Below are 7,197 nucleotides of genomic sequence, written 5' to 3'. Positions count from 1 at the left end.
ACCGAAATCCTACTTAGCAGAGCATTGCTAACGATACCTGCACACTAGTATGGACTCATAGGTACCTAGTGAGAACATGCATAATAGGGTTTCATACAACTCCTAAAACTTAAATGCGCAAATACTTAAATAAACATTGAATAATTTAAATTATGGTTATGCTCCGGGGCTTGCCTTGCAGGTCAGCGGGGTTAACAAAATCTTCTGGAGCGGGCTCAACGGCGTTCTCCAGCTGCTCTTCTGCTCATGGCTCCTAGACCAGCTCAGCAACTAGCTCGTGGACAGCTGCGTTCGCGGCGTCTACACGAATAAAATATGCCATGCAACAATTAGAACACAGTGCAATGCATGAGCACTTACGATGCGATGAAAAGATCAACACAAAATAGCCTGAAGTGTTCCTTCCAAAAACAACTACTAACTTTGCTTAGAGCAGCATGAATTAACACAGAGGCTTGCTTTGCTAAGGTTACGCATACATGAAATAATAACTAACAACATTTATATAAGGAAAAGAGCAACTAGGGCAATTTATAAGTAAAAACCCTAACTTGCATACAAGCTCTAGCACAAGAATTTACCAGCTTAACTTGAAAGCAGTAAGCATGCCACCCAAATTTTTCTAACATTTATTGATATAGAAACACATTTCTTTTAGCCCTAGAAAAGGAAAACAAACACTAATAGATGCACAACCAAGCACATAGGCTATGCATCTGTAAATTTTACAGTGGATTACACATGCAAGGATAAGGCTACTACAAATTTTTCATAATTTTTAGAGCAACAGAACAACTGGTACAAAATAAACTAGGTTAAACACAAATTGAATTTTCATTAGAGCAAAAGTGACAATTGCTCTGCACAGCTATTTTTCTTCTAAAGATCTCAGTTTTAGAAACCTAACAAAATTTACTTTGCATTTTTAGGAATTTTATACGAATTTTTACGCAATTTAGAACTATCAGCCGAAAAAAATAGAAATGGAAAACATGAAAAAGGGAGGGGGGGGCTGACAGCCGGGCCCCACTTGCCAGTGGCCCCGCCCGCCCCCCACTCCTCTGCTTTACGCGCGCCGTGCGCCACGGCCGTGGCCGGCGGGGAGGCCAGCACCGCGGCGGCGGCGGCGTCCTGGCCCGCCCGCTGCTCGCCGGCGGTGCGGCCTGGCCCGCCCGCTGCTCAGCAGCTCGGCGGAGCCGGCGCCCGCGGCGGCGCAGGGGGGCGCGCGCGCGGCGCGGCTAGCGGCGGTGCAGGGGATAGGGCGACGGCGGCAGTAGCGTACCGGCCCGGTCAGGGCCGGTCAGCGGCGAAGGCGGGCGGCAGCGCTGCCAGGGGTTCTAGGCGGCCCTAGGGCGCGCGGCAGCGGCGCACGGGGAGGCGCAGGGAGGTCCGGCGGCGTGCGCGGGCGGCGGGCGGTGCAGCTTTGATTCGACTACGGCGGCGCCGATTCGGGTGAGGAATAGGTCGGGGAGTAGGAGGAGGCCGCGATTGAGCTCACCGTGGGTCGATTTGGGGCGGAGGATGGCCGGGGAAAGGAGCTCGACGACGATGGCGAAGCTCGATGGAAATAGCGGTGGTGGACGGTGTCTGTGCTCGATTTCGGTCGGGTTTGCGCACGGTTGCGCTCGTGGAGGGTCGGATTGGGTGGACGGTGAGGCTGTGCAGCTCGGGGTGCGACGAATCGAGGCGGGGTGGTGAGCCGCGGCCGGCGCGGCGGACGGCGGCGACTCTGCTCGACCTAGCTCCGCTCGAGCTCGAGGATGGGGATGGAAGGGAAGGATGGGAAGGTTCAAGGCGTCCGCGTGGCTAAAAGCGGAGCTCAGACGCCGAGGTCGAGCGCGATTGCCGACGCGTGGACACGCTTGCCGGCGACCAGCGGCGGTATGGGCGTCGGGAGCTTCACAGTAGAAGCACTGGAGACTACTGTTTACTCGCTGAACAATTTTGACTCCAGTTTGACCCGCTAAAACTCCAAATTTCATATAATAACTTGAAATTTGGCCAAAATAAAAGTTGTAGAGGATTAAAAGATCTACAACTTTCGTTTTGGGCGGAAGTTGATTTGGAGCTCAGATCAAGGACAAAAACGAGATCGAAAACGGCTAAGACAAAGATTAAATCGCGGACTCGGTGAACGCTAATGACAAATTTTGAGTCCACGATTAGCGAGTTAACTCATGATTAGCGAGACGATTAACACAGGGGTGTTACAGCCTTCCCCCCTTAAAAGAATCTCGTCCCGAGATTCACACACGAGAGAATTCAAACAGGCGGAAAGGGTTCGAAGATGTAGTACCTGGATGAGCGTTTAAAAACTCCGGATACTTGGATCTCAGGAATTCCTCCTTCTCCCAAGTAGCTTCATCTTCGGAGTGATTACTCCATTGAACTTTGTAGAATCGGTTGGTGGTGCGACGAGTAACTCGATCCTTGCGATAAATAATCTTGATAGGATGTTCTGGATAGGTGAGATCAGACTCTAATTGAATCGAATCGCTTTCTACAGCTTCCGTCGGAACTCTAAGGCACAATCTGAGTTGTGACACATGGAAAATGTTATGAACTGCCGAAAGATTCGCTGGAAGATCCAACCGATAAGCCACAGAACCACATCGTTCCACAATTGGATATGGACCGATGTAGCGGGGAGCTAGCTTTCCTTTTATTCCAAACCTTTGCACGCCTTTCCAAGGTGAGACTTTCAGATAGACGTGGTCACCGACCTTAAAGACGAGTGGATCTCTTCTTTTATCTGCATAGCTCTTCTGTCGAGATTGTGCAATCTTTAAGTTGACTTGGATAAGACGAACTTGTTCTTCGGCCTCTTGAACCATGTCGGGCCGAAAGACAATTCTTTCTCCGGTTTCAGACCAGTTGAGAGGTGTACGGCATCGACGACCGTATAATGCTTCAAATGGTGCCATTTTGATGCTCTCTTGATAACTATTGTTATAGGAGAATTCAGCTAATGGCAAACATTGATCCCATTTCTGTGGATAGGTGAAGACACATGCACGAAGCATATCTTCCAAAATTTGATTTATCCTCTCAGTTTGGCCGTCTGTTTGAGGGTGATATGCAGAGCTGCGAATAAGATGCGTTCCCAAGCAAGCATGTAATTGTTCCCAAAAACGAGCAACGAATTGCGTTCCACGATCAGAGATGATAGTCTTTGGCACACCATGTAAACATAGTATGCGATCCATGTACAATTCCGCATATTGCTTGGTCAAGTACGTCGTCTTAACTGGGAGGAAATGTGCCGACTTGGTCAGTCTATCCACTACAACCCAAATAGAGTCGTAACCCTTTTGAGTTCGAGGTAAGCCGACGATAAAATCCATACTTATATCTTCCCATTTCCATTCTGGAATATTCAAGGGCTGGAGAGTTCCAGCTGGTCTGAGATGACTAGCCTTAACTCTTCGATAGATATCACACTCTGACACATACTTGGCTATTTCCCTTTTCATCCGAGTCCACCAAAATCGTTGTTTTAGGTCTTGGTACATCTTGTTGCTACCCGGATGAATTGATAGTCGTGAAGTATGAGCTTCGGCAAGAATTTGTTTTCTGAGCTCAAAATTCTTAGGCACCACTAATCGATTTTTGAACCATAACACATTCTCGGTATCTTGGTGGAAGCAATTTACTTTAGGATCTCCTTCTGATAGTCTTCTCTGAATTTCCTTCACCCCCTTTATCTTGCTTTTGTGCCGCTATGATGAGATCACGAAGAGTAGGAGTAAGCTCTAGATGGGCCAATGTGCCCTGTGGTACAATGCTTAAATTCAATTTTTCCATTTCATAGCAAAGGGATTCGCTTAATGGTATAGCTGAAATGCAATGACAGTGAACTTTGCGACTCAGCGCATCGGCAACCACATTTGCCTTGCCTGGATGATAATGCACTTCGAGCTCATAATCTTTAATCAACTCAAGCCATCTTCTTTGACGCATGTTCAAATCAGCTTGAGTGAAAAGATATTTGAGACTCTTGTGATCGGTATAGATGTTGCACAATGAACCTAAGAGATAGTGTCGCCAGATTTTCAGAGCATGGACCACAGCTGCTAATTCAAGATCATGAGTGGGATAGTTTTCTTCATGCCTCTTAAGTGATCGAGAAGCATAAGCAATCACTCGGTTTTCCTGCATCAAGACACAACCGAGTCCTGTGCCCGAGGCATCACAGTAGACATCAAAAGGTTTTGTAGTGTCGGGCTGGGCCAAGATTGGAGCTGAAGTGAGAAGTGTTTTCAATTTCTGGAAAGCTTCCTCACATTGGGCACTCCAATAGAACTTGACACCCTTTTTCAGAAGTTCAGTCATCGGCTTCGCAATTCTGGAGAATTCTGGGATAAATCGCCGATAATACCCGGCTAAGCCCAAGAAACTGCGGATTTCAGGAACTGAAGTTGGGGCTTCCCAATCGAGTACATATTGTACTTTACTGGGATCCACAGAGATGCCCTCAGCAGATATGACGTGACCGAGGAAGGGTACTTCCTTCAGCCAGAAGTCACACTTGCTGAGTTTGGCATAAAGCTGGTGCTCTCTCAGACGCTGAAGTACTATGCGAAGATGATGGGCATGTTCTTCCTCATTCTTGGAATAGATCAAGATGTCATCAATGAATACCACGACAAACTTGTCTAACTCCGGCATGAATACCGAATTCATGAGGTACATGAAGTAAGCGGGGGCATTGGTTAATCCGAAGGACATCAACAAATACTCGTATAAACCATAACGAGTAGAGAAAGCTGTTTTTGGTATATCCACCGGTCTGATTTTGATTTGATGATAACCAGATCGTAGATCTATTTTTGAGAATACCTTAGCTCCAGCTAATTGATCAAAAAGAATATCAATACGAGGAAGTGGATATTTGTTTTTGATGGTGACTGCATTCAGAGGTCGATAATCCACACATAGCCTCAGTCCGTGATCTTTCTTCTTCACGAACAGAGCCGGGCAACCCCAAGGTGAGGTGCTCGGACGAATAAAGCCTTTATCTAGCAACTCTTGTAACTGGATTTTTAATTCAGCTAACTCAGTCGGAGTCATTCGATATGGCCTTCGAGATATGGGCGCTGTACCGGGCTGTAATTCAATGACAAACTCAATATCCCGGTCGGGAGGCATGCCTGGCAAGTCCTCCGGAAACACATCGGGATATTCACAAACCACCGGAATTATTTCTAGAATTTTCCCTTCAAGGTGGTATATGACAGTGGCTGGAATTGCATGCTGGGAAAGATGAATATCCAGAGAACCATACATGGAAGAGTTGAACTGAAGGATACGAGAAGAGGTATTGATGATAACGCCATGCTTCTTCATCCAATTCATTCCAAGTATGATATCTATCCCTTGACTTGGAAGAACAATGGGAGTGAGTGGAAAATTTTTCCCACCCAAGCTAAGGGGAACATTTCGAACTACTTGGCCAGCATTTAACCGGTTGCCAGGTGTCTGAATAATGTAGGGTCTATCTAGGCATGTTACTTGTAAGTGAAGTCGTGCCACACATGCTTCACTGATAAAGTTATGAGATGCTCCCGAATCAAATAACACAGTAACAGGGCAGTGATTAACGGAGAACGTACCCGCCATCACTTGGGTGCCCTCCGGAACTTCTTCTAGAGCGGTGTAGTTCACACGACCAGTCTTGGCAGGTACAACCTTCTTTTTCTGATCCTTCTGGCTGGAACCTTGACTCAGTGCTGGAGTCTTGTAGTTATTCTGCCGAGGTGGCAGACGACAGTCTCGTGCAAAGTGCCCCAGATTACCACAATTGTAACAGGGGTAGTTGTTGGGGCGAGGTCCTTGTAACATTAAAGGCCTCTGCTGCTGTGTCGGAAAACGGGGTGCCCACTGCTGCTGTTGCTGTGGTGGTCTTGCAACCCAACGGCCCTGCTGTGGAGGACGGTTTGAAGCCTGCTGATTCCCTGTCTGAACCAGCTTGTACCTCTGGGGTGCATTGCTGGATGATCCAGCAGGTGCCTTTCTCTTCTTGTCAGCTTTGTGCGCCAGCATGGCATCTTCCTGCGTGATGGCCTTATTAACCAGATCAGTAAAGTTGTTGCATGTGGTGAGAGCTAGCTTATCCTGAAGCTTTGTGCTGAGTCCCCTCCTGAAGCAATCCTGCTTTTTTTCATCCGTATCCACATGGAAACCACCATACTGGGATAGCTGATTGAAGGTCTGAGCATACTGGAGCACAGTGTTGTTCCCTTGCTTCAGGGCTAGGAACTCTGCCATCTTTCTCCGCATCAAACTGGTAGGGATGTGGTGGGCTTTGAAAGCTGCCACAAACTCATCCCAAGTGAGACGTGTGCCAGCGGGAAGTGGAGCCTTGTGATTGACCCACCATATTTTTGCAGGTCCTCTCAGCTGTTGTGCTGCAAAAGCGGCTTTGTCCATTTCAGCGCAATTGAGGATGCTGAACTTATCCTCAATGGTGCAAATCCAAGCATCTGTCTCCAGAGGATCATCGGCCTTGTGGAACAGAGGTGGCTGGGTGGCCAGGAAACCGACATAGTCAGTTTCTGCTGGTGCTAGCGGGGGAGCGTGTCGACCTCTGCCAGCATTTGCTTGGGCTTGCACAACTGCCTTATCAACTCCGTCTGCTCGTTGCGGTCAGCGATAAGAGCTGCAACAGCTTGAGCCAAAGAGGGAGGTTGTTGGGGCAGTGCTTCGTGATTATCATTGTCATGATTATCACCCATCTGCAAAAATAATCATTCCCCTGGTTAGCCATTTCGCTAGCAAGACTAATCCATGCAAGTAAAGAATGTGCATATACAATATGAACACACGGCATGAATCATTTCTCTCGCGAGATGGTTCACCAAGGGAATTAAAATTTACTTGCTTCGGTTGAAACCGTTTCACTCAACAATTTCCGTCCAGAGTAGTTCTAACGTACGCAATACTAAACCTCGCTCAACAATGTTTCAGATTTAAAGACGGTCAAAGCGCAACTCAAAGCTGAAATTCCACACACTGACAGAAAAGATCATTACGGGAGTAAAATTTACATTAAGCAGCCACGATGCTTAAGCTAGAACAAGGGCTATTACATAACCAAAGCCCTGCTGCAAACCAACTAACATTAGAGAAGGGTTCACAAACGACCCAACAACACACCACTACGGGGTCTTACACGACCCGGCTACACACCACACTAGC

The sequence above is a fragment of the Panicum virgatum genome, chromosome 2K, assembly GCF_016808335.1.
Source record: "Panicum virgatum strain AP13 chromosome 2K, P.virgatum_v5, whole genome shotgun sequence".
Taxonomy (NCBI): domain Eukaryota; kingdom Viridiplantae; phylum Streptophyta; class Magnoliopsida; order Poales; family Poaceae; genus Panicum; species Panicum virgatum.
The sequence above is the reverse complement of the archived record's forward strand: the minus strand, read 5'-3'. Positions refer to the sequence as shown.